The sequence below is a fragment of the Manis pentadactyla genome, chromosome 12, assembly GCF_030020395.1.
Source record: "Manis pentadactyla isolate mManPen7 chromosome 12, mManPen7.hap1, whole genome shotgun sequence".
NCBI classification, from domain to species: Eukaryota; Metazoa; Chordata; class Mammalia; order Pholidota; family Manidae; genus Manis; species Manis pentadactyla.
Genome location: NC_080030.1, coordinates 89,848,236 through 89,875,277, shown reverse-complemented (window position 1 = coordinate 89,875,277; position 27,042 = coordinate 89,848,236). Strand labels below are relative to the sequence as shown.

Here is a 27,042-nt window from a genome sequence, read left to right as displayed (position 1 = left end):
TTCCCCACTTATCCCTCCCTCCCCACCCATCCTCCCCAGTCCCTTTCCCTTTGGTAACTGTTAGTCCACTCTTGGGTTCTGTGAGTCTGCTGCTGTTTTGTTCCTTCAGTTTCTGCTTTGTTCTTTTACTCCACAGATGAGTGAAGTCATCTGATGCTTGTCTTTCTCCATCCTGCTCATTTCACTGAGCATAATACCCTCTAGCTCCATCCGTGTTGTCGCAAACGGTAGGATTTCTTTTCTTCTTACGGCTGAATAATATTCCATCTTGCGTATGTACCACCTCTTCTTTATCCATCCGCCTACTGACGGACACTCACGTTGCTTCCATTTCTTGGCTATTGTGCGTAGTGCTGTGATAGACATAGGGGTGCGTGTGTCTTTTTCAAACTAGGCTCCTGCATTCTTAGGGTACATTGCTGGGAGTGGAATTCCTGGGTCAAATGGTATTTGTACTTTTCTGTTTTTTGAGGAACCTCCATACTGCTTTCCACAATGGTTGAACTGAGATGTACATGCCCACCAGCAGTGTCGCAGGGTTCCCCTTTCTCCACATCCTCGCCAACGTCTGTTGTTGTGTGTCTTCCCGATGGTGGCCGTCCTGACTGGTGTGAGGTGATATCTCATGGTGGTGGTTTTAATTTGCATTTCTCTGATGATCGTAGCGATGTGGAGCATCTTTCCGTGTGCCTGCTGGCCACCTGAATTTCTTCTTTGGAGAAGTGTCTGTTCAGATCCTCTGCCCATGTTTTAATTGGATTATTTGCTTTTTGTGTGTGGAGGTGCGTGGGCACTTCATACTTATTTTAGATGTCATCAACCCCTTATCAGATATGCCATCTTTGAATCTGTCCTCCCATGCTGTCGGATGTCTTTGTTCTACTGATGGTGCTTAAACAGAATCCTATACCCCCTGCCATCTCGTTCCAATTCTGAGTCAATTTTTTTTTTTTTTTTTTTTCCCCCCCTCAGAACACCAACCCGCCAAGAAAACTGGAACGAAGAGGAGAAGATGTGATACGGGAACATCGAGCCTAAACTGAGAGGTGAGATGGTGGAGACTGGTAGTAAGTATCTTTCCATGTGCTGCTTTCAAGGTTCACGGGGAAAAAAGGTTGCCACGGAGGTAAGGCCCGGGATGTGGACGTCACCTGGTATCGGTGGAGCCACCTAGCCACTAGCCATTAACGGGAAGGCTAGCGTGCGGCACTGTTATTTCCTGCGGAGTTACACGTGCGGCGTCCCCCCGTTGCAGTTCGGTCAGGCCCCGTGTGGGACTGCCCTGGCACTGGCCGGGGTGGATCTGAGAGCTGTGCCCGTTCCTGCTGGGCTGCCCCAGCATCCCTCTCAGAACAAGGCCTCCAAAGTGCTCCTGGGAGAGAGACAGAGAGAGAGAGAGAGACAGAGAGAGAGAATTATGCCCAAGAGACAGGGGCAACTTTTTGCTGGAGCTCCATGAGCATGTTTCTGATTTTTATGTTGAGATCCCTCTCACAAAGATGGATCGAGTCCAGTTACCAGGTTCCTTTGGCTTTGACGTTTCGTATTTGTAGGTGGCGCCCTGTACAGCGCCCAGAAGCTTTTCCCTCTGGAGCTGCTCAGCCCTTGGGGTGATGGCAGGCAGGGGTCACGGGGGCGGCGCTGGTGCCCGCGGGAGGGAAGAGGTCTTTCCCACTTCCCGGCCGCAGTGCCTGTGTCCACCGCCAGGGCCAGTTTGCGGAGCACGCGGGGAGAAGCCTCTGTGCTTTGCACCCGTGGCTGCCGTAGGTGGGGCCGTCCTGTCGCTGGCCTGGCGCGATGGAGGGGGGCAGCCGGTTTGCGAGCCGGTGCTGGCGGGGGAGGAAGGTGCAGCAGGCCGCCGTGTTGTGTTATCAGTCACATCACGGTGGGGGGCTTTGGAGCTACGTAGGCAGCCAGGGTGGGTGGAGCGCCCGGAGCTCCTAAAAGTTCCCCCACCTGCTGGGCAGAGTGCACCCGGACAGTTTTGCGCACCTGTGCTTTCTCCCGAGCGGCAAGCTCTGTGCAACCCTTGCCCCTTTAGCAGCTCTCTCGCTGTTAGGAAGTCTCTCAGACTGCCCGCCTTTCTTTCATCCCACAGCAGCCGGATGTGGATCCCTGTGTTGGCGCGAGTGGCAGGAACCTCAAGTCTCTCCAAGTGCTCCGCCTGTCTTTGCTTTCCAACCCCACCGGTCCTCCAGAGCATCACGTGAGGTAGGTCCGTGCTCCCAGAGCAGATCTCCAGGGCTGGGTGTTCAGCAGCCCTAGGCCTCCACCCGCCTCCCCGTTTCCGTTTCTCTTCCTCCCTCCGGTGAGCTCGGGTGCGGGAAGGGCCTGCCGGGTCCCTCCGGATCACGGCTTTGGTACGTCACCCTTCACCTTGAGGTGACGGCCTGCCGCGGCAGCCTCCTCTCCTGCTTCTCTTCCAGGATCTGGTGTAGTTGTTGTATTTCCACACTGTATGAATGTACGCATGTATGTGGTTTTCGGAGGAGGTTTCTGCCTCCCCTCTCACACTGCCTGCCGTCTTTAATCCCACCAAGCCATCTTTAATTTTTTTTTTTTTTTCTTTTTCAGTTTCAGTTTCACTTGGATAGGGTACCTTTTCCCACCCCTTCAACTTGTAGTTTGTCTGTGTGCTTGGATCTCAAGTGAGCCTCCTGTAAGGGAGCACGTAGGCGGTCTTGAGTTTTCATCCATTCATTCAACCCTGTGTCTTTTGTTTGGAGCATTTAAAGTCTTTCCCTTTACTGTGATAATTGATAGCTGTGTCCTTATGGCACTTCTTCAACTTGATTTCTGTCTCCTTTTCGCTTGTAGTTCTTCTCTGTGCTTTCATCGTTGCTCTCCTGGTTATGAGCGATAGGTTTGTTGAGTATTATGCTTTCTTACCTGTCTGTCTTGTCTGTCTGTCTGTCTGTCTGTCTGTCTGTCTATCTGTCTATCTTATCTATCTGATCTCTCTACTCTCATCTATCTACTGTCATCTCTGTGTCTATCTATCCAAACTATCTAATCTACCACCTATCTGTCTGTTATCTGTCATCTATATGTATCTATATCAATGTGGCTATCTAACCTATATGTATCTATATCATCTATCTAGTCTGTCATCTTATCAATCTATCTACCTGTCATCTATCTATGTGTATCTATAGGTGTCTGTCTAATCTGTCCACCTGATCTATCATGTATCATCTATCTAATCTGTCTGTCTGCCTAGTCTGTCTAATCTCTCTATATGTATCTATATGGTCTATGTAACCTATCATTCTATCTCATCTGTCAGTCTGATCTAATCTATCCATCTATCTCATGTATCTGTCTCAATCTATCTATGTGTTTATTTATTTTGTCCATTTTTGTCAACGTACCGTCACTAGGCGCGCAGTCATTCCTCTGTCTCCTTCTCAGTCTTGATTCCTTGTGTTTGTTTCTGTGAGTTAGCTATGTCTTTGGGTCTTGAGAGGAGTGGCCGTGGGTTGGAACACCTGGGTAGGTGGCCCGAGTCCGCTGGGTGTAGATGGCCGGCTGGACTCTCTAACCAGTGCGGGCTGGGGCCCTCCGGGTGCTCTGCCCTGGGGCTGGCCCTGCCGGGGCGGCTGCGTGAGCTGCGGGGCAGATCCGAGGCCCCACACAGGGAGCACCCCGGCCGGCCTGCTGGGGCCGAGGCAGGTGCACGCCCAGTAGTAGGTCTGTGTGCCTGCGCGCCGATGTCACCTGGGTGGCCCTGCTTGGCCGCCCATCTCCAGAGAGCATGTGTAGTCGCAGGTTCAGTGAGCCGCCTTCTTGGGGACACGCGGGGCTGGTGTGGGCTAGTGGCCCGTGGGCTTGCTGAGGTAGCAGGCCAGCTAGCTCGCGGGGAAACTGCTCCCCTCTGTTGTCAAGGTGGAGGTGGAGTTTCAGTGCATTTAGGCATTTAGATGTGAGTGAGGTCTATCTGAAATGGAATAGTAGCATTTAGAGCTGTGTTTTCTGTTGGTGTGGAAAGGGTGCTGAGCATAAAGAGTTGGGTGGCGGTGGCAGGAATTCGAGGAATGTTGATGTCCTTGCATTTATTTATGTTCTGTTAAGGGAAGTGATTCTGAAGTAACTTTTTACTCATGTATGAAGGTGGTGCGTAAGGGTCACCCCACGTCAGTCATGGTGAGATGAAGTGAGGTGGTAGAATTAAAGCCTGTACCCCTTGGCCTTATACGTAGGAGACGCACCGTGGGTGCTCTTTGCTGCTCTCCTGTCCTGGCTTATTGCCTTAACTAACGTGATGGTTCAGAGTGGTCCCAGCGAGATTTCCAGCAAAATCTTTCTACAATTGCATAGAAACACTTGGGATATCTATATCCCCAGAGGCTAGTGGAAAAGTTTACTCTTTCTGGTCACTGTTTGCAAGTTGTTCGCTCTATCGCGCATTTCTTTGTTACTTTTAGACCGATAGGGGCAGTGATACACGCACGCGCGCGCGCGCGCACACACACACACACACACACACACACACACAGAATTAAACATGTTTAAGAACCAAAATGAAAAGAGTGGTTTTCTGTGTCACAGCAGGGATTCCCTAGCCTGCGGCGAGCTCAGAGCAGTGGCAGAGAAGAGGGAAGGGGCCTCGTTAGCCAACCCGGTCTCCCTCCTCTGGACTTGCCTCCCCCTGGGCTGTCATCCCTTAAACGCTCAGCACGCAGGCCTCGCGTGGAGCACGCACAGTCATAAAACGCGGCTACTTCCACATCCCGGTCACTGGGGCGTGGGGCATGTTACATTGTTCGGTGTGGCTCAAAGCGTTATCACTCGTGTATGTGAGTTCTTCCTCTGTAGCAGAGTGAAAGAGTAAAGACAGCCAGAGGCATATTAGCAAGAACAGGGTTTAGTGGGAAAATACAATACACCCACACAGATCTGGGAAAGACTTTCTTTAATGGATAGCAGGGAGGATAGGAAGCGCCAACAAAAGGACATGGGCCTTGTACGGGGCTGGGGGAGACCGGTAGACGGCCGCAAGGGTGGCGGCGTGTCCAGCGCGTCACCGTCGTCGGGGGTAGGGCTGAGCCCGGCGGTTGTGCCACGTGTGGCATCGGGCCGGTGGGGACCGGAAGATGGCCCGCAGGGGCGCAGTGGTGCGCATAGGCGCGCCGGCCGTGTCAGAGTCGGGCCCCGGGCCGGCGGCCCACGGCGGCGGCGTGGTGTCCATGGGCTGGCCGGCCGTGTCAGAGTCCGGCCCCAGGGCGGCGGCGGCCCACGGCGGCGGCGTGGTGTCCATGGGCTGGCCGGCCGTGTCAGAGTCCGGCCCCAGGGCGGCGGCGGCCCACGGCGGCGGCGTGGTGTCCATGGGCTCGCCGGCCGTGTCAGAGTCCGGCCCCAGGGCGGCGGCGGCCCACGGCGGCGGCGTGGTGTCCATGGGCTCGCCGGCCGTGTCAGAGTCCGGCCCCAGGGCGGCGGCGGCCCACGGCGGCGGCGTGGTGTCCATGGGCTCGCCGGCCGAGTCAGAGTCCGGCCCCAGGGCGGCGGCGGCCCACGGCGGCGGCGTGGTGTCCATGGGCTCGCCGGCCGAGTCAGAGTCCCGCCCCAGGGCGGCGGCGGCCCACGGCGGCGGCGTGGTGTCCATGGGCTCGCCGGCCGTGTCAGAGTCCGGCCCCAGGGCGGCGGCGGCCCACGGCGGCGGCGTGGTGTCCATGGGCTCGCCGGCCGTGTCAGAGTCCGGCCCCAGGGCGGCGGTGGCCCACGGGGGCGGCATGGTGTTCAGAGGCTCGCCCTCCGCGTCAGAGTCCGGCCCCAGCGGTGTGGTGTCCATAGGTCCTTCGTTTGAGACAGGCATGAGAATAGGGTACGAAGCTAGGGAGAGCTTCCAACTCCTCCTCAGACCTCCTCAGCGCGCACGGAGCTGCCCAGCTAGGGCAGCCTCTGATAGGTCAGCCAGGGGACGCATCACAGAGCAGCCGCCCGGGCAACCGTGATGTCACCCAGGGGGGAGGGGAGCCCCCACTGCCGTGAGCACACCAGCCCCACCCAGAGGAGACCCTGGCCCAGTGTCACAGGGCGTGGGCCCCACGCCAGCCCCAGTAGTGTCCCCAGCCCTCCCCCCCCCCCCCCCGGGACTGCCCGCCGAGGGCCGTGCAGGTGTCAGGGCCAGCCAGACCACCACGCAGACCATTCAGGGCCGCAGTGCTCACGTCTGTCAGAGCTACGCCCGCCCGGGTGTCGCCTCTGCACGCGCTTGGGACCCGGGGCGCGGCGGCCAATGCTGTGCCCCCGCGGTCCCTGAGGCCGGGGCTGCCGGGGCGCCGCCCGCCCTCGCCCCGGGCCTTCCCATCTTCTCTGGGAGGCCTGGAGCCAGACATGCTTCCTCCGCCATGGCCAGCCAGGCGGGTGACAGATTCCGAGGAGGGGACCGTCCGCGTGACTTCCCTTTCTAGCTAGCGGGCAGGTTCTTTCTTCGCTTCCCGGAAAGCGTAGGTCAGGGACCACCAGGTTTCAGCATAGCAACATTCCACGTTCTCACTGAGCCTGGCGGCCCAGATTTTTCTCTTTGGTCTCGTTTTGGGGCCTGTGTCTGGTATACGAGTAACACAACACAGTAAACTGGGAAACACTTTTTATTTTCTTACTGTCATTTTCTTATGTTTATTCATTTTGTTATCCTTAATCTACAGTTACATGAAGAACATTATGTTTCCTCGACTCCCCCCTTCACCAAGTCCCCCCCCACAAACCCCGTGACAGTCACTGTCCATCAGTGTAGTAGGATGCTGTAGAATCACTACTTGTCTGCTCTGTGTCGCACAGTCCTCCCTGTGCGCGCCCCCCCCCCCCAACCCCGCCCCACATTATACATGCTAATAATCGTAAGGCCCCCTTTCTTTTTCCCCACCGTTATCCCTCCCTTCCCACCCATCCTCCCCAGTCCCTTTCCCTTTGTGAGCTGTTAGTCCATTCTTGGGTTCTGTGATTCTGCTGCTGTTTTGTTCCTTCAGTTTCTCTTTGTTCTTATACTCCACATATGAGTGAAATCACTTGGTACTTGTCTTTCTCCGCCTGGCTTATTTCACTGAGCATAGTCATAATACCCTCTAGCTCCATCCGTGTTGTTGCCAACGGTAGGATTTGTTTTCTTCTTATGGCTGAGTGATACTCCATTGTGTATAGTATGTACCACGTCTTCTTTACCCATTCATCTGCTGATGGACACTTAGGTTGCTTCCATTTCTCGGCCCTTGTAAATAGCGCTGCGATAAGCATAGGGGTGCATCTGTCTTTTTCAAACTGGGCTGCTGCACTCTTAGGGTAAATTCCTAGAAGTGGAATTCCCGGGTCAAGTGGTATTTCTATTTTGAGCTTCCTGAGGAACCTCCATACTGCTTTCCACAATGGTTGAGCTGAGATGTCCATTCCCACCAGCAGTGTCGGAGGGTTCCCCTTTCTCCACATCCTCGCCACCGTCTGTTGTTGTGTGTCTTCCCCATGGTGGCCATCCTGACTGGTGTGAGGTGATACCTCATGGTGGTTTTAATTTGCATTTCTCTGAGGATTGGCGGTGTGGAGGATCTTTTCATGTGCCTGTTGGCCACCTCGATTTCTTCTTTGGAGAAGTGTCTGTTCAGATCCTCTGCCTATTTTTTAATGGGATTATTTGCTTTTCTTGTTTGTTGAGGTGCGTGAGCTCCTCTTTATGTATTTTGGATGTCAACCCTTTATCGGATCTGTCATTGATGAATATATTCTCGCATATACTTTAGGGTACCTTTTTGTTCTATTGAGGGTGTCCTTTGCTGTACAGAAGCTCTTCAGCTTGATGTAGTCCCACCAGTTCATTTCTGCTCTTGTTTCCCTTGCCCGGGGAGGTTATGTTCTTGAAGAAGTCGCTCATGTTTATGTCCAGGAGATTTGTGCCTATATGTTCTTTCCTGAGAGTTTTATGGTTTCATGACTCACATTCAGGTCTTGGATCCATTTCGAATTTACTCTTCTGTATGGGGTTAGACAGTGATCCAGTTTCATTCTCTTACGTGTAGCTGTCCAGTTTTGCCAGCACCGTCTGTTGAAGAGAGTGTCATTTCCCCATTGTATGTCCCTGGCTCCCTCATCATATATTAATTGACCACATATGTTTGGGTTAATGTCTGGAGTCTCTTATTCTGTTCCACCCGTCTGTGGCTCTGTTCTAGTGCCAGGAGCAAACTGTCTTGATCAAGACTGTGGCTTTGTAGTAGAGCTTGATGTTGGGGAGCGAGATACCGCACCCACCCACACACACACACACCACACACACACACACAGACCACACACACACACACACACCACAGACACACACACACCACACACACACACCACACACACACACACGCACACACACACACACACACACACACACACACACACACACAGAGAGACATGCTTTCTTCTTCCTTCTCAGGATTGCTTTGGCTATTCGGGATCTTTGGCGTTTCCATATGAATTTTTGAACTATTTGTTCCAGTACGTGGAAGAATGCTGTTGGTGATTTGATAGGGACTGCATCCGATCTGTGGATTGCTTTGGGCAGGATGGCCATTCTGACGATATTAATTCTTCCTAGCCAAGAGCGTGGGATGAGTTTCCATTTGTTAGCGTCCTCTTTAATTTCTCTTAAGAGTGTCTTATAGTTTTCAGGGTATAGGTCTTTCGCTTCCTTGGTTAGGTTTATTCCTAGGTATTTTATTCTTTTTGATGCAGTTGTGAATGGAATTGTTTTCCTGATTTCCCTCTCCTTTGGTTCATTGTTAGTGTACAGGAAAGCCGCAGATTTCTGTGTGTTGGTTTTGTGTCCCGCAGCTCTGCTGTATTCCGGTTATCAGTTCTAGCAGTTTTGGAGTGGAGTCTTCAGGGTTTCCTTACGTACAGTATCGTGTCATCTGCAGATGGTGACCGCCTAGCTGCTTCTTTACCAGTCTGGATTCCTTGTATTTCTTTGTCTGGTCTAATTGCCGTGGCTGGGACCCCCGGGACTGTGTTGAATAACGGTGGGGCGAGTGGGCACCCCTGTCTCGTTCCCCGTCTCAGAGGAACGGCTTTCAGCCTCTCGCTGTTGAGTATGACGTTGGCTGTGGGTTTGTCATATACGGCCTTTATTAGGTTGAGGTGCTCGCCCTGTATACCCATTTGGCTGAGAGTTTTTATCGTGAATGGATGTTGCATTTTGTCGGATGCTTTTTCAGCATCTGTGGAGATGATCATGTGGTTTTTGTCTTTCTTTCTGTTTATGTGGTGGATGGTGTGGATGGATTTTCGAATGCTGTCACCATCCTTGCATCCCTGGGATGATTCCCACTTGATCAGGGTGTTTGATCCCCTTGATGTATTTTTGAATTTGGTTTGCTAATATTTTGTTCATTTCCTAGGTATTCTTGCTCCTCATCCGCAGTTCCTGAAAATCCTTCTGAGCCACGACTGTCCAATGGGTGTCTTGTTAGGTTAATGCAGAGGCTTTGGGGCCCTAGCCCAGGGTAGAGGCTGGTCGCCAGGGGCACCAGGCTTGTGGTTAGCGGGTGGGAACTTGCAGCCCCCAGCCCCCAGGGAAGGAAGAGGAAAGGGATGAGGGCTGGAGGTTGAATCAGCAATGGCCAGCGATTTAGTCAGCCATGACTCTGCAGTGAAGCCCTCACAGAACCCTATGAGAAGAGCACAGCTCTCTCTCTCATCTCCTGCTTCTCTGTCAGAGCTTCCATGCTTGGGGAACCAGGTCGCCTGCACATGCCACCATGCCAGGCCCCAAGTCCCGGGAGGATAGAAGCTCCTTTACTTGGGACCTTGCCGTGTGTGCGCGTGCGTGTGCGTGTGAAGCGCGCGCGTGCGCTGCTGTGTCCTTTATGATACTCTTTGTTAAACTGGTAAACGTGTTTTCCTGAGCTGCTGAGGCACCCTAGCGACTTGGGCAGTACCTAAGGGGGAGGTCGTTGGAACTTCCAATCCTAGCCTGTATGTAGGTGGGAAGCACAAGCTAATTGCATGGGCCTGGCAACCGGGCTCTGGAGTTGGGGGTGGAGGGCAGTCTTGAGGATAGAAACCTTACCCTGGGGAATCTTGTGCTGCGTCCAGGCAGATGTCATCAGAGTTGAGAGTTCTCAGAAACCCTGCTGGTGTTGGAGAATTGCTTGGTGGTGTATGCATTGGGAACAGGTCCGGTATCCTGAAGGGAGTTCCACTGCTGTGTATGAAAAAGAACGCTGGGTCATGTGGTACCGCTATGGATATTTTTAGGAACCTCCACACTGTTTCCCATAGTAGCTGCACCAATTTACATGGTCACCAACAGTGCACGAGGGTTCCCTTTGTCCACTTCCTCATCAACGCTTGTTATTTCTTGTTTTGCTTCTTTTGTTTTTTTTTTTTTTCTCTTCTTTTGGTACTAGCCATTCTGACTGGTGTGAGGTGATAGCTCGTTGTGATTTTTGCGTGTGTGTGACCGTTAATGTACAATTACATGAGCAACATGGTTACTGGACTCCCCCTCCCACTATCTTATCAAGTCCCCCCCACCCCTTACCCCATTACAGTCACTGTCCTTCGGCGTCGTAAGACGCTGTGGAATCCCTACCTGTCTTCTCTGTGTTATGCTGCCTTCCCCGGGCCCCGGCACCCCCGCCGCCCCACCCCCTACGTTATGTGTGCGAGCCGTAATGCCTCTTTTTCCCCACTTATCCCTCCCTCCCCACCCATCCTCCCCAGTCCCTTTCCCTTTGGTAACTGTTAGTCCACTCTTGGGTTCTGTGAGTCTGCTGCTGTTTTGTTCCTTCAGTTTCTGCTTTGTTCTTTTACTCCACAGATGAGTGAAGTCATCTGATGCTTGTCTTTCTCCATCCTGCTCATTTCACTGAGCATAATACCCTCTAGCTCCATCCGTGTTGTCGCAAACGGTAGGATTTCTTTTCTTCTTACGGCTGAATAATATTCCATCTTGCGTATGTACCACCTCTTCTTTATCCATCCGCCTACTGACGGACACTCACGTTGCTTCCATTTCTTGGCTATTGTGCGTAGTGCTGTGATAGACATAGGGGTGCGTGTGTCTTTTTCAAACTAGGCTCCTGCATTCTTAGGGTACATTGCTGGGAGTGGAATTCCTGGGTCAAATGGTATTTGTACTTTTCTGTTTTTTGAGGAACCTCCATACTGCTTTCCACAATGGTTGAACTGAGATGTACATGCCCACCAGCAGTGTCGCAGGGTTCCCCTTTCTCCACATCCTCGCCACCGTCTGTTGTTGTGTGTCTTCCCGATGGTGGCCGTCCTGACTGGTGTGAGGTGATATCTCATGGTGGTGGTTTTAATTTGCATTTCTCTGATGATCGTAGCGATGTGGAGCATCTTTCCGTGTGCCTGCTGGCCACCTGAATTTCTTCTTTGGAGAAGTGTCTGTTCAGATCCTCTGCCCATGTTTTAATTGGATTATTTGCTTTTTGTGTGTGGAGGTGCGTGGGCACTTCATACTTATTTTAGATGTCATCAACCCCTTATCGGATATGCCATCTTTGAATCTGTCCTCCCATGCTGTCGGATGTCTTTGTTCTACTGATGGTGCTTAAACAGAATCCTATACCCCCTGCCATCTCGTTCCAATTCTGAGTCAATTATTTTTTTTTTTTTTTTTTTTCCCCCCCTCAGAACACCAACCCGCCAAGAAAACTGGAACGAAGAGGAGAAGATGTGATACGGGAACATCGAGCCTAAACTGAGAGGTGAGATGGTGGAGACTGGTAGTAAGTATCTTTCCATGTGCTGCTTTCAAGGTTCACGGGGAAAAAAGGTTGCCACGGAGGTAAGGCCCGGGATGTGGACGTCACCTGGTATCGGTGGAGCCACCTAGCCACTAGCCATTAACGGGAAGGCTAGCGTGCGGCACTGTTATTTCCTGCGGAGTTACACGTGCGGCGTCCCCCCGTTGCAGTTCGGTCAGGCCCCGTGTGGGACTGCCCTGGCACTGGCCGGGGTGGATCTGAGAGCTGTGCCCGTTCCTGCTGGGCTGCCCCAGCATCCCTCTCAGAACAAGGCCTCCAAAGTGCTCCTGGGAGAGAGACAGAGAGAGAGAGAGAGACAGAGAGAGAGAATTATGCCCAAGAGACAGGGGCAACTTTTTGCTGGAGCTCCATGAGCATGTTTCTGATTTTTATGTTGAGATCCCTCTCACAAAGATGGATCGAGTCCAGTTACCAGGTTCCTTTGGCTTTGACGTTTCGTATTTGTAGGTGGCGCCCTGTACAGCGCCCAGAAGCTTTTCCCTCTGGAGCTGCTCAGCCCTTGGGGTGATGGCAGGCAGGGGTCACGGGGGCGGCGCTGGTGCCCGCGGGAGGGAAGAGGTCTTTCCCGCTTCCCGGCCGCAGTGCCTGTGTCCACCGCCAGGGCCAGTTTGCGGAGCACGCAGGGAGAAGCCTCTGTGCTTTGCACCCGTGGCTGCCGTAGGTGGGGCCGTCCTGTCGCTGGCCTGGCGCGATGGAGGGGGGCAGCCGGTTTGCGAGCCGGTGCTGGCGGGGGAGGAAGGTGCAGCAGGCCGCCGTGTTGTGTTATCAGTCACATCACGGTGGGGGGCTTTGGAGCTACGTAGGCAGCCAGGGTGGGTGGAGCGCCCGGAGCTCCTAAAAGTTCCCCCACCTGCTGGGCAGAGTGCACCCGGACAGTTTTGCGCACCTGTGCTTTCTCCCGAGCGGCAAGCTCTGTGCAACCCTTGCCCCTTTAGCAGCTCTCTCGCTGTTAGGAAGTCTCTCAGACTGCCCGCCTTTCTTTCATCCCACAGCAGCCGGATGTGGATCCCTGTGTTGGCGCGAGTGGCAGGAACCTCAAGTCTCTCCAAGTGCTCCGCCTGTCTTTGCTTTCCAACCCCACCGGTCCTCCAGAGCATCACGTGAGGTAGGTCCGTGCTCCCAGAGCAGATCTCCAGGGCTGGGTGTTCAGCAGCCCTAGGCCTCCACCCGCCTCCCCGTTTCCGTTTCTCTTCCTCCCTCCGGTGAGCTCGGGTGCGGGAAGGGCCTGCCGGGTCCCTCCGGATCACGGCTTTGGTACGTCACCCTTCACCTTGAGGTGACGGCCTGCCGCGGCAGCCTCCTCTCCTGCTTCTCTTCCAGGATCTGGTGTAGTTGTTGTATTTCCACACTGTATGAATGTACGCATGTATGTGGTTTTCGGAGGAGGTTTCTGCCTCCCCTCTCACACTGCCTGCCGTCTTTAATCCCACCAAGCCATCTTTAATTTTTTTTTTTTTTTCTTTTTCAGTTTCAGTTTCACTTGGATAGGGTACCTTTTCCCACCCCTTCAACTTGTAGTTTGTCTGTGTGCTTGGATCTCAAGTGAGCCTCCTGTAAGGGAGCACGTAGGCGGTCTTGAGTTTTCATCCATTCATTCAACCCTGTGTCTTTTGTTTGGAGCATTTAAAGTCTTTCCCTTTACTGTGATAATTGATAGCTGTGTCCTTATGGCACTTCTTCAACTTGATTTCTGTCTCCTTTTCGCTTGTAGTTCTTCTCTGTGCTTTCATCGTTGCTCTCCTGGTTATGAGCGATAGGTTTGTTGAGTATTATGCTTTCTTACCTGTCTGTCTTGTCTGTCTGTCTGTCTGTCTGTCTGTCTGTCTATCTGTCTATCTTATCTATCTGATCTCTCTACTCTCATCTATCTACTGTCATCTCTGTGTCTATCTATCCAAACTATCTAATCTACCACCTATCTGTCTGTTATCTGTCATCTATATGTATCTATATCAATGTGGCTATCTAACCTATATGTATCTATATCATCTATCTAGTCTGTCATCTTATCAATCTATCTACCTGTCATCTATCTATGTGTATCTATAGGTGTCTGTCTAATCTGTCCACCTGATCTATCATGTATCATCTATCTAATCTGTCTGTCTGCCTAGTCTGTCTAATCTCTCTATATGTATCTATATGGTCTATGTAACCTATCATTCTATCTCATCTGTCAGTCTGATCTAATCTATCCATCTATCTCATGTATCTGTCTCAATCTATCTATGTGTTTATTTATTTTGTCCATTTTTGTCAACGTACCGTCACTAGGCGCGCAGTCATTCCTCTGTCTCCTTCTCAGTCTTGATTCCTTGTGTTTGTTTCTGTGAGTTAGCTATGTCTTTGGGTCTTGAGAGGAGTGGCCGTGGGTTGGAACACCTGGGTAGGTGGCCCGAGTCCGCTGGGTGTAGATGGCCGGCTGGACTCTCTAACCAGTGCGGGCTGGGGCCCTCCGGGTGCTCTGCCCTGGGGCTGGCCCTGCCGGGGCGGCTGCGTGAGCTGCGGGGCAGATCCGAGGCCCCACACAGGGAGCACCCCGGCCGGCCTGCTGGGGCCGAGGCAGGTGCACGCCCAGTAGTAGGTCTGTGTGCCTGCGCGCCGATGTCACCTGGGTGGCCCTGCTTGGCCGCCCATCTCCAGAGAGCATGTGTAGTCGCAGGTTCAGTGAGCCGCCTTCTTGGGGACACGCGGGGCTGGTGTGGGCTAGTGGCCCGTGGGCTTGCTGAGGTGGCAGGCCAGCTAGCTCGCGGGGAAACTGCTCCCCTCTGTTGTCAAGGTGGAGGTGGAGTTTCAGTGCATTTAGGCATTTAGATGTGAGTGAGGTCTATCTGAAATGGAATAGTAGCATTTAGAGCTGTGTTTTCTGTTGGTGTGGAAAGGGTGCTGAGCATAAAGAGTTGGGTGGCGGTGGCAGGAATTCGAGGAATGTTGATGTCCTTGCATTTATTTATGTTCTGTTAAGGGAAGTGATTCTGAAGTAACTTTTTACTCATGTATGAAGGTGGTGCGTAAGGGTCACCCCACGTCAGTCATGGTGAGATGAAGTGAGGTGGTAGAATTAAAGCCTGTACCCCTTGGCCTTATACGTAGGAGACGCACCGTGGGTGCTCTTTGCTGCTCTCCTGTCCTGGCTTATTGCCTTAACTAACGTGATGGTTCAGAGTGGTCCCAGCGAGATTTCCAGCAAAATCTTTCTACAATTGCATAGAAACACTTGGGATATCTATATCCCCAGAGGCTAGTGGAAAAGTTTACTCTTTCTGGTCACTGTTTGCAAGTTGTTCGCTCTATCGCGCATTTCTTTGTTACTTTTAGACCGATAGGGGCAGTGATACACGCACGCGCGCGCGCGCGCACACACACACACACACACACACACACACACAGAATTAAACATGTTTAAGAACCAAAATGAAAAGAGTGGTTTTCTGTGTCACAGCAGGGATTCCCTAGCCTGCGGCGAGCTCAGAGCAGTGGCAGAGAAGAGGGAAGGGGCCTCGTTAGCCAACCCGGTCTCCCTCCTCTGGACTTGCCTCCCCCTGGGCTGTCATCCCTTAAACGCTCAGCACGCAGGCCTCGCGTGGAGCACGCACAGTCATAAAACGCGGCTACTTCCACATCCCGGTCACTGGGGCGTGGGGCATGTTACATTGTTCGGTGTGGCTCAAAGCGTTATCACTCGTGTATGTGAGTTCTTCCTCTGTAGCAGAGTGAAAGAGTAAAGACAGCCAGAGGCATATTAGCAAGAACAGGGTTTAGTGGGAAAATACAATACACCCACACAGATCTGGGAAAGACTTTCTTTAATGGATAGCAGGGAGGATAGGAAGCGCCAACAAAAGGACATGGGCCTTGTACGGGGCTGGGGGAGACCGGTAGACGGCCGCAAGGGTGGCGGCGTGTCCAGCGCGTCACCGTCGTCGGGGGTAGGGCTGAGCCCGGCGGTTGTGCCACGTGTGGCATCGGGCCGGTGGGGACCGGAAGATGGCCCGCAGGGGCGCAGTGGTGCGCATAGGCGCGCCGGCCGTGTCAGAGTCGGGCCCCGGGCCGGCGGCCCACGGCGGCGGCGTGGTGTCCATGGGCTGGCCGGCCGTGTCAGAGTCCGGCCCCAGGGCGGCGGCGGCCCACGGCGGCGGCGTGGTGTCCATGGGCTGGCCGGCCGTGTCAGAGTCCGGCCCCAGGGCGGCGGCGGCCCACGGCGGCGGCGTGGTGTCCATGGGCTCGCCGGCCGTGTCAGAGTCCGGCCCCAGGGCGGCGGCGGCCCACGGCGGCGGCGTGGTGTCCATGGGCTCGCCGGCCGAGTCAGAGTCCCGCCCCAGGGCGGCGGCGGCCCACGGCGGCGGCGTGGTGTCCATGGGCTCGCCGGCCGTGTCAGAGTCCGGCCCCAGGGCGGCGGCGGCCCACGGCGGCGGCGTGGTGTCCATGGGCTCGCCGGCCGTGTCAGAGTCCGGCCCCAGGGCGGCGGCGGCCCACGGCGGCGGCGTGGTGTCCATGGGCTCGCCGGCCGTGTCAGAGTCCGGCCCCAGGGCGGCGGCGGCCCACGGCGGCGGCGTGGTGTCCATGGGCTCGCCGGCCGTGTCAGAGTCCGGCCCCAGGGCGGCGGTGGCCCACGGGGGCGGCATGGTGTTCAGAGGCTCGCCCTCCGCGTCAGAGTCCGGCCCCAGCGGTGTGGTGTCCATAGGTCCTTCGTTTGAGACAGGCATGAGAATAGGGTACGAAGCTAGGGAGAGCTTCCAACTCCTCCTCAGACCTCCTCAGCGCGCACGGAGCTGCCCAGCTAGGGCAGCCTCTGATAGGTCAGCCAGGGGACGCATCACAGAGCAGCCGCCCGGGCAACCGTGATGTCACCCAGGGGGGAGGGGAGCCCCCACTGCCGTGAGCACACCAGCCCCACCCAGAGGAGACCCTGGCCCAGTGTCACAGGGCGTGGGCCCCACGCCAGCCCCAGTAGTGTCCCCAGCCCTCCCGCCCCCCCCCCCGGGACTGCCGGCCGAGGGCCGTGCAGGTGTCAGGGCCAGCCAGACCACCACGCAGACCATTCAGGGCCGCAGTGCTCACGTCTGTCAGAGCTACGCCCGCCCGGGTGTCGCCTCTGCACGCGCTTGGGACCCGGGGCGCGGCGGCCAATGCTGTGCCCCCGCGGTCCCTGAGGCCGGGGCTGCCGGGGCGCCGCCCGCCCTCGCCCTGGGCCTTCCCATCTTCTCTGGGAGGCCTGGAGCCAGACATGCTTCCTCCGCCATGGCCAGCCAGGCGGGTGACAGATTCCGAGGAGGGGACCGTCCGCGTGACTTCCCTTTCTAGCTAGCGGGCAGGTTCTTTCTTCGCTTCCCGGAAAGCGTAGGTCAGGGACCACCAGGTTTCAGCATAGCAACATTCCACGTTCTCACTGAGCCTGGCGGCCCAGATTTTTCTCTTTGGTCTCGTTTTGGGGCCTGTGTCTGGTATACGAGTAACACAACACAGTAAACTGGGAAACACTTTTTATTTTCTTACTGTCATTTTCTTATGTTTATTCATTTTGTTATCCTTAATCTACAGTTACATGAAGAACATTATGTTTCCTCGACTCCCCCCTTCACCAAGTCCCCCCCCACAAACCCCGTGACAGTCACTGTCCATCAGTGTAGTAGGATGCTGTAGAATCACTACTTGTCTGCTCTGTGTCGCACAGTCCTCCCTGTGCGCGCCCCCCTCCAACCCCGCCCCACATTATACATGCTAATAATCGTATGGCCCCCTTTCTTTTTCCCCACCGTTATCCCTCCCTTCCCACCCATCCTCCCCAGTCCCTTTCCCTTTGTGAGCTGTTAGTCCATTCTTGGGTTCTGTGATTCTGCTGCTGTTTTGTTCCTTCAGTTTCTCTTTGTTCTTATACTCCACATATGAGTGAAATCACTTGGTACTTGTCTTTCTCCGCCTGGCTTATTTCACTGAGCATAGTCATAATACCCTCTAGCTCCATCCGTGTTGTTGCCAACGGTAGGATTTGTTTTCTTCTTATGGCTGAGTGATACTCCATTGTGTATAGTATGTACCACGTCTTCTTTACCCATTCATCTGCTGCTGATGGACACTTAGGTTGCTTCCATTTCTCGGCCCTTGTAAATAGCGCTGCGATAAGCATAGGGGTGCATCTGTCTTTTTCAAACTGGGCTGCTGCACTCTTAGGGTAAATTCCTAGAAGTGGAATTCCCGGGTCAAGTGGTATTTCTATTTTGAGCTTCCTGAGGAACCTCCATACTGCTTTCCACAATGGTTGAGCTGAGATGTCCATTCCCACCAGCAGTGTCGGAGGGTTCCCCTTTCTCCACATCCTCGCCACCGTCTGTTGTTGTGTGTCTTCCCCATGGTGGCCATCCTGACTGGTGTGAGGTGATACCTCATGGTGGTTTTAATTTGCATTTCTCTGAGGATTGGCGGTGTGGAGGATCTTTTCATGTGCCTGTTGGCCACCTCGATTTCTTCTTTGGAGAAGTGTCTGTTCAGATCCTCTGCCTATTTTTTAATGGGATTATTTGCTTTTCTTGTTTGTTGAGGTGCGTGAGCTCCTCTTTATGTATTTTGGATGTCAACCCTTTATCGGATCTGTCATTGATGAATATATTCTCGCATATACTTTAGGGTACCTTTTTGTTCTATTGAGGGTGTCCTTTGCTGTACAGAAGCTCTTCAGCTTGATGTAGTCCCACCAGTTCATTTCTGCTCTTGTTTCCCTTGCCCGGGGAGGTTATGTTCTTGAAGAAGTCGCTCATGTTTATGTCCAGGAGATTTGTGCCTATATGTTCTTTCCTGAGAGTTTTATGGTTTCATGACTCACATTCAGGTCTTGGATCCATTTCGAATTTACTCTTCTGTATGGGGTTAGACAGTGATCCAGTTTCATTCTCTTACGTGTAGCTGTCCAGTTTTGCCAGCACCGTCTGTTGAAGAGAGTGTCATTTCCCCATTGTATGTCCCTGGCTCCCTCATCATATATTAATTGACCACATATGTTTGGGTTAATGTCTGGAGTCTCTTATTCTGTTCCACCCGTCTGTGGCTCTGTTCTAGTGCCAGGAGCAAACTGTCTTGATCAAGACTGTGGCTTTGTAGTAGAGCTTGATGTTGGGGAGCGAGATACCGCACCCACCCACACACACACACACCACACACACACACACAGACCACACACACACACACACACACCACAGACACACACACACCACACACACACACCACACACACACACACACACACACACACACACACACACACACACACACACAGAGACATGCTTTCTTCTTCCTTCTCAGGATTGCTTTGGCTATTCGGGATCTTTGGCGTTTCCATATGAATTTTTGAACTATTTGTTCCAGTACGTGGAAGAATGCTGTTGGTGATTTGATAGGGACTGCATCCGATCTGTGGATTGCTTTGGGCAGGATGGCCATTCTGACGATATTAATTCTTCCTAGCCAAGAGCGTGGGATGAGTTTCCATTTGTTAGCGTCCTCTTTAATTTCTCTTAAGAGTGTCTTATAGTTTTCAGGGTATAGGTCTTTCGCTTCCTTGGTTAGGTTTATTCCTAGGTATTTTATTCTTTTTGATGCAGTTGTGAATGGAATTGTTTTCCTGATTTCCCTCTCCTTTGGTTCATTGTTAGTGTACAGGAAAGCCGCAGATTTCTGTGTGTTGGTTTTGTGTCCCGCAGCTCTGCTGTATTCCGGTTATCAGTTCTAGCAGTTTTGGAGTGGAGTCTTCAGGGTTTCCTTACGTACAGTATCGTGTCATCTGCAGATGGTGACCGCCTAGCTGCTTCTTTACCAGTCTGGATTCCTTGTATTTCTTTGTCTGGTCTAATTGCCGTGGCTGGGATCCCCGGGACTGTGTTGAATAGCGGTGGGGAGAGTGGGCACCCCTGTCTCGTTCCCCGTCTCAGAGGAACGGCTTTCAGCCTCTCGCTGTTGAGTATGACGTTGGCTGTGGGTTTGTCATATACGGCCTTTATTAGGTTGAGGTGCTCGCCCTGTATACCCATTTGGCTGAGAGTTTTTATCGTGAATGGATGTTGCATTTTGTCGGATGCTTTTTCAGCATCTGTGGAGATGATCATGTGGTTTTTGTCTTTCTTTCTGTTTATGTGGTGGATGGTGTGGATGGATTTTCGAATGCTGTCACCATCCTTGCATCCCTGGGATGATTCCCACTTGATCAGGGTGTTTGATCCCCTTGATGTATTTTTGAATTTGGTTTGCTAATATTTTGTTCATTTCCTAGGTATTCTTGCTCCTCATCCGCAGTTCCTGAAAATCCTTCTGAGCCACGACTGTCCAATGGGTGTCTTGTTAGGTTAATGCAGAGGCTTTGGGGCCCTAGCCCAGGGTAGAGGCTGGTCGCCAGGGGCACCAGGCTTGTGGTTAGCGGGTGGGAACTTGCAGCCCCCAGCCCCCAGGGAAGGAAGAGGAAAGGGATGAGGGCTGGAGGTTGAATCAGCAATGGCCAGCGATTTAGTCAGCCATGACTCTGCAGTGAAGCCCTCACAGAACCCTATGAGAAGAGCACAGCTCTCTCTCTCATCTCCTGCTTCTCTGTCAGAGCTTCCATGCTTGGGGAACCAGGTCGCCTGCACATGCCACCATGCCAGGCCCCAAGTCCCGGGAGGATAGAAGCTCCTTTACTTGGGACCTTGCCGTGTGTGCGCGTGCGTGTGCGTGTGAAGCGCGCGCGTGCGCTGCTGTGTCCTTTATGATACTCTTTGTTAAACTGGTAAACGTGTTTTCCTGAGCTGCTGAGGCACCCTAGCGACTTGGGCAGTACCTAAGGGGGAGGTCGTTGGAACTTCCAATCCTAGCCTGTATGTAGGTGGGAAGCACAAGCTAATTGCATGGGCCTGGCAACCGGGCTCTGGAGTTGGGGGTGGAGGGCAGTCTTGAGGATAGAAACCTTACCCTGGGGAATCTTGTGCTGCGTCCAGGCAGATGTCATCAGAGTTGAGAGTTCTCAGAAACCCTGCTGGTGTTGGAGAATTGCTTGGTGGTGTATGCATTGGGAACAGGTCCGGTATCCTGAAGGGAGTTCCACTGCTGTGTATGAAAAAGAACGCTGGGTCATGTGGTACCGCTATGGATATTTTTAGGAACCTCCACACTGTTTCCCATAGTAGCTGCACCAATTTACATGGTCACCAACAGTGCACGAGGGTTCCCTTTGTCCACTTCCTCATCAACGCTTGTTATTTCTTGTTTTGCTTCTTTTGTTTTTTTTTTTTTTCTCTTCTTTTGGTACTAGCCATTCTGACTGGTGTGAGGTGATAGCTCGTTGTGATTTTTGCGTGTGTGTGACCGTTAATGTACAATTACATGAGCAACATGGTTACTGGACTCCCCCTCCCACTATCTTATCAAGTCCCCCCCACCCCTTACCCCATTACAGTCACTGTCCTTCGGCGTCGTAAGACGCTGTGGAATCCCTACCTGTCTTCTCTGTGTTATGCTGCCTTCCCCGGGCCCCGGCACCCCCGCCGCCCCACCCCCTACGTTATGTGTGCGAGCCGTAATGCCTCTTTTTCCCCACTTATCCCTCCCTCCCCACCCATCCTCCCCAGTCCCTTTCCCTTTGGTAACTGTTAGTCCACTCTTGGGTTCTGTGAGTCTGCTGCTGTTTTGTTCCTTCAGTTTCTGCTTTGTTCTTTTACTCCACAGATGAGTGAAGTCATCTGATGCTTGTCTTTCTCCATCCTGCTCATTTCACTGAGCATAATACCCTCTAGCTCCATCCGTGTTGTCGCAAACGGTAGGATTTCTTTTCTTCTTACGGCTGAATAATATTCCATCTTGCGTATGTACCACCTCTTCTTTATCCATCCGCCTACTGACGGACACTCACGTTGCTTCCATTTCTTGGCTATTGTGCGTAGTGCTGTGATAGACATAGGGGTGCGTGTGTCTTTTTCAAACTAGGCTCCTGCATTCTTAGGGTACATTGCTGGGAGTGGAATTCCTGGGTCAAATGGTATTTGTACTTTTCTGTTTTTTGAGGAACCTCCATACTGCTTTCCACAATGGTTGAACTGAGATGTACATGCCCACCAGCAGTGTCGCAGGGTTCCCCTTTCTCCACATCCTCGCCACCGTCTGTTGTTGTGTGTCTTCCCGATGGTGGCCGTCCTGACTGGTGTGAGGTGATATCTCATGGTGGTGGTTTTAATTTGCATTTCTCTGATGATCGTAGCGATGTGGAGCATCTTTCCGTGTGCCTGCTGGCCACCTGAATTTCTTCTTTGGAGAAGTGTCTGTTCAGATCCTCTGCCCATGTTTTAATTGGATTATTTGCTTTTTGTGTGTGGAGGTGCGTGGGCACTTCATACTTATTTTAGATGTCATCAACCCCTTATCGGATATGCCATCTTTGAATCTGTCCTCCCATGCTGTCGGATGTCTTTGTTCTACTGATGGTGCTTAAACAGAATCCTATACCCCCTGCCATCTCGTTCCAATTCTGAGTCAATTATTTTTTTTTTTTTTTTTTTTCCCCCCCTCAGAACACCAACCCGCCAAGAAAACTGGAACGAAGAGGAGAAGATGTGATACGGGAACATCGAGCCTAAACTGAGAGGTGAGATGGTGGAGACTGGTAGTAAGTATCTTTCCATGTGCTGCTTTCAAGGTTCACGGGGAAAAAAGGTTGCCACGGAGGTAAGGCCCGGGATGTGGACGTCACCTGGTATCGGTGGAGCCACCTAGCCACTAGCCATTAACGGGAAGGCTAGCGTGCGGCACTGTTATTTCCTGCGGAGTTACACGTGCGGCGTCCCCCCGTTGCAGTTCGGTCAGGCCCCGTGTGGGACTGCCCTGGCACTGGCCGGGGTGGATCTGAGAGCTGTGCCCGTTCCTGCTGGGCTGCCCCAGCATCCCTCTCAGAACAAGGCCTCCAAAGTGCTCCTGGGAGAGAGACAGAGAGAGAGAGAGAGACAGAGAGAGAGAATTATGCCCAAGAGACAGGGGCAACTTTTTGCTGGAGCTCCATGAGCATGTTTCTGATTTTTATGTTGAGATCCCTCTCACAAAGATGGATCGAGTCCAGTTACCAGGTTCCTTTGGCTTTGACGTTTCGTATTTGTAGGTGGCGCCCTGTACAGCGCCCAGAAGCTTTTCCCTCTGGAGCTGCTCAGCCCTTGGGGTGATGGCAGGCAGGGGTCACGGGGGCGGCGCTGGTGCCCGCGGGAGGGAAGAGGTCTTTCCCGCTTCCCGGCCGCAGTGCCTGTGTCCACCGCCAGGGCCAGTTTGCGGAGCACGCAGGGAGAAGCCTCTGTGCTTTGCACCCGTGGCTGCCGTAGGTGGGGCCGTCCTGTCGCTGGCCTGGCGCGATGGAGGGGGGCAGCCGGTTTGCGAGCCGGTGCTGGCGGGGGAGGAAGGTGCAGCAGGCCGCCGTGTTGTGTTATCAGTCACATCACGGTGGGGGGCTTTGGAGCTACGTAGGCAGCCAGGGTGGGTGGAGCGCCCGGAGCTCCTAAAAGTTCCCCCACCTGCTGGGCAGAGTGCACCCGGACAGTTTTGCGCACCTGTGCTTTCTCCCGAGCGGCAAGCTCTGTGCAACCCTTGCCCCTTTAGCAGCTCTCTCGCTGTTAGGAAGTCTCTCAGACTGCCCGCCTTTCTTTCATCCCACAGCAGCCGGATGTGGATCCCTGTGTTGGCGCGAGTGGCAGGAACCTCAAGTCTCTCCAAGTGCTCCGCCTGTCTTTGCTTTCCAACCCCACCGGTCCTCCAGAGCATCACGTGAGGTAGGTCCGTGCTCCCAGAGCAGATCTCCAGGGCTGGGTGTTCAGCAGCCCTAGGCCTCCACCCGCCTCCCCGTTTCCGTTTCTCTTCCTCCCTCCGGTGAGCTCGGGTGCGGGAAGGGCCTGCCGGGTCCCTCCGGATCACGGCTTTGGTACGTCACCCTTCACCTTGAGGTGACGGCCTGCCGCGGCAGCCTCCTCTCCTGCTTCTCTTCCAGGATCTGGTGTAGTTGTTGTATTTCCACACTGTATGAATGTACGCATGTATGTGGTTTTCGGAGGAGGTTTCTGCCTCCCCTCTCACACTGCCTGCCGTCTTTAATCCCACCAAGCCATCTTTAATTTTTTTTTTTTTTTCTTTTTCAGTTTCAGTTTCACTTGGATAGGGTACCTTTTCCCACCCCTTCAACTTGTAGTTTGTCTGTGTGCTTGGATCTCAAGTGAGCCTCCTGTAAGGGAGCACGTAGGCGGTCTTGAGTTTTCATCCATTCATTCAACCCTGTGTCTTTTGTTTGGAGCATTTAAAGTCTTTCCCTTTACTGTGATAATTGATAGCTGTGTCCTTATGGCACTTCTTCAACTTGATTTCTGTCTCCTTTTCGCTTGTAGTTCTTCTCTGTGCTTTCATCGTTGCTCTCCTGGTTATGAGCGATAGGTTTGTTGAGTATTATGCTTTCTTACCTGTCTGTCTTGTCTGTCTGTCTGTCTGTCTGTCTGTCTGTCTATCTGTCTATCTTATCTATCTGATCTCTCTACTCTCATCTATCTACTGTCATCTCTGTGTCTATCTATCCAAACTATCTAATCTACCACCTATCTGTCTGTTATCTGTCATCTATATGTATCTATATCAATGTGGCTATCTAACCTATATGTATCTATATCATCTATCTAGTCTGTCATCTTATCAATCTATCTACCTGTCATCTATCTATGTGTATCTATAGGTGTCTGTCTAATCTGTCCACCTGATCTATCATGTATCATCTATCTAATCTGTCTGTCTGCCTAGTCTGTCTAATCTCTCTATATGTATCTATATGGTCTATGTAACCTATCATTCTATCTCATCTGTCAGTCTGATCTAATCTATCCATCTATCTCATGTATCTGTCTCAATCTATCTATGTGTTTATTTATTTTGTCCATTTTTGTCAACGTACCGTCACTAGGCGCGCAGTCATTCCTCTGTCTCCTTCTCAGTCTTGATTCCTTGTGTTTGTTTCTGTGAGTTAGCTATGTCTTTGGGTCTTGAGAGGAGTGGCCGTGGGTTGGAACACCTGGGTAGGTGGCCCGAGTCCGCTGGGTGTAGATGGCCGGCTGGACTCTCTAACCAGTGCGGGCTGGGGCCCTCCGGGTGCTCTGCCCTGGGGCTGGCCCTGCCGGGGCGGCTGCGTGAGCTGCGGGGCAGATCCGAGGCCCCACACAGGGAGCACCCCGGCCGGCCTGCTGGGGCCGAGGCAGGTGCACGCCCAGTAGTAGGTCTGTGTGCCTGCGCGCCGATGTCACCTGGGTGGCCCTGCTTGGCCGCCCATCTCCAGAGAGCATGTGTAGTCGCAGGTTCAGTGAGCCGCCTTCTTGGGGACACGCGGGGCTGGTGTGGGCTAGTGGCCCGTGGGCTTGCTGAGGTGGCAGGCCAGCTAGCTCGCGGGGAAACTGCTCCCCTCTGTTGTCAAGGTGGAGGTGGAGTTTCAGTGCATTTAGGCATTTAGATGTGAGTGAGGTCTATCTGAAATGGAATAGTAGCATTTAGAGCTGTGTTTTCTGTTGGTGTGGAAAGGGTGCTGAGCATAAAGAGTTGGGTGGCGGTGGCAGGAATTCGAGGAATGTTGATGTCCTTGCATTTATTTATGTTCTGTTAAGGGAAGTGATTCTGAAGTAACTTTTTACTCATGTATGAAGGTGGTGCGTAAGGGTCACCCCACGTCAGTCATGGTGAGATGAAGTGAGGTGGTAGAATTAAAGCCTGTACCCCTTGGCCTTATACGTAGGAGACGCACCGTGGGTGCTCTTTGCTGCTCTCCTGTCCTGGCTTATTGCCTTAACTAACGTGATGGTTCAGAGTGGTCCCAGCGAGATTTCCAGCAAAATCTTTCTACAATTGCATAGAAACACTTGGGATATCTATATCCCCAGAGGCTAGTGGAAAAGTTTACTCTTTCTGGTCACTGTTTGCAAGTTGTTCGCTCTATCGCGCATTTCTTTGTTACTTTTAGACCGATAGGGGCAGTGATACACGCACGCGCGCGCGCGCGCACACACACACACACACACACACACACACACAGAATTAAACATGTTTAAGAACCAAAATGAAAAGAGTGGTTTTCTGTGTCACAGCAGGGATTCCCTAGCCTGCGGCGAGCTCAGAGCAGTGGCAGAGAAGAGGGAAGGGGCCTCGTTAGCCAACCCGGTCTCCCTCCTCTGGACTTGCCTCCCCCTGGGCTGTCATCCCTTAAACGCTCAGCACGCAGGCCTCGCGTGGAGCACGCACAGTCATAAAACGCGGCTACTTCCACATCCCGGTCACTGGGGCGTGGGGCATGTTACATTGTTCGGTGTGGCTCAAAGCGTTATCACTCGTGTATGTGAGTTCTTCCTCTGTAGCAGAGTGAAAGAGTAAAGACAGCCAGAGGCATATTAGCAAGAACAGGGTTTAGTGGGAAAATACAATACACCCACACAGATCTGGGAAAGACTTTCTTTAATGGATAGCAGGGAGGATAGGAAGCGCCAACAAAAGGACATGGGCCTTGTACGGGGCTGGGGGAGACCGGTAGACGGCCGCAAGGGTGGCGGCGTGTCCAGCGCGTCACCGTCGTCGGGGGTAGGGCTGAGCCCGGCGGTTGTGCCACGTGTGGCATCGGGCCGGTGGGGACCGGAAGATGGCCCGCAGGGGCGCAGTGGTGCGCATAGGCGCGCCGGCCGTGTCAGAGTCGGGCCCCGGGCCGGCGGCCCACGGCGGCGGCGTGGTGTCCATGGGCTGGCCGGCCGTGTCAGAGTCCGGCCCCAGGGCGGCGGCGGCCCACGGCGGCGGCGTGGTGTCCATGGGCTGGCCGGCCGTGTCAGAGTCCGGCCCCAGGGCGGCGGCGGCCCACGGCGGCGGCGTGGTGTCCATGGGCTCGCCGGCCGTGTCAGAGTCCGGCCCCAGGGCGGCGGCGGCCCACGGCGGCGGCGTGGTGTCCATGGGCTCGCCGGCCGTGTCAGAGTCCGGCCCCAGGGCGGCGGCGGCCCACGGCGGCGGCGTGGTGTCCATGGGCTCGCCGGCCGAGTCAGAGTCCGGCCCCAGGGCGGCGGCGGCCCACGGCGGCGGCGTGGTGTCCATGGGCTCGCCGGCCGAGTCAGAGTCCCGCCCCAGGGCGGCGGCGGCCCACGGCGGCGGCGTGGTGTCCATGGGCTCGCCGGCCGTGTCAGAGTCCGGCCCCAGGGCGGCGGCGGCCCACGGCGGCGGCGTGGTGTCCATGGGCTCGCCGGCCGTGTCAGAGTCCGGCCCCAGGGCGGCGGCGGCCCACGGCG

At 53.7% G+C, this 27,042-nt stretch overlaps 1 long non-coding RNA gene across 2 annotated transcripts in view; it reads left to right on the top strand.

Moving 5' to 3' along the window:
• Window positions 1-27,042, top strand: part of LOC130679863 (uncharacterized) — a 78,485-nt gene that overhangs the window by 9,674 nt on the left and 41,769 nt on the right. For both annotated transcript variants that reach the window (XR_008992836.1, XR_008992837.1), the window contains exons 3-8: window positions 973-1,046; window positions 2,099-2,211; window positions 11,635-11,708; window positions 12,761-12,873; window positions 22,291-22,364; window positions 23,417-23,529. This is a non-coding gene — a long non-coding RNA (uncharacterized LOC130679863). The remainder of the gene's footprint in view (window positions 1-972; window positions 1,047-2,098; window positions 2,212-11,634; window positions 11,709-12,760; window positions 12,874-22,290; window positions 22,365-23,416; window positions 23,530-27,042) is intronic.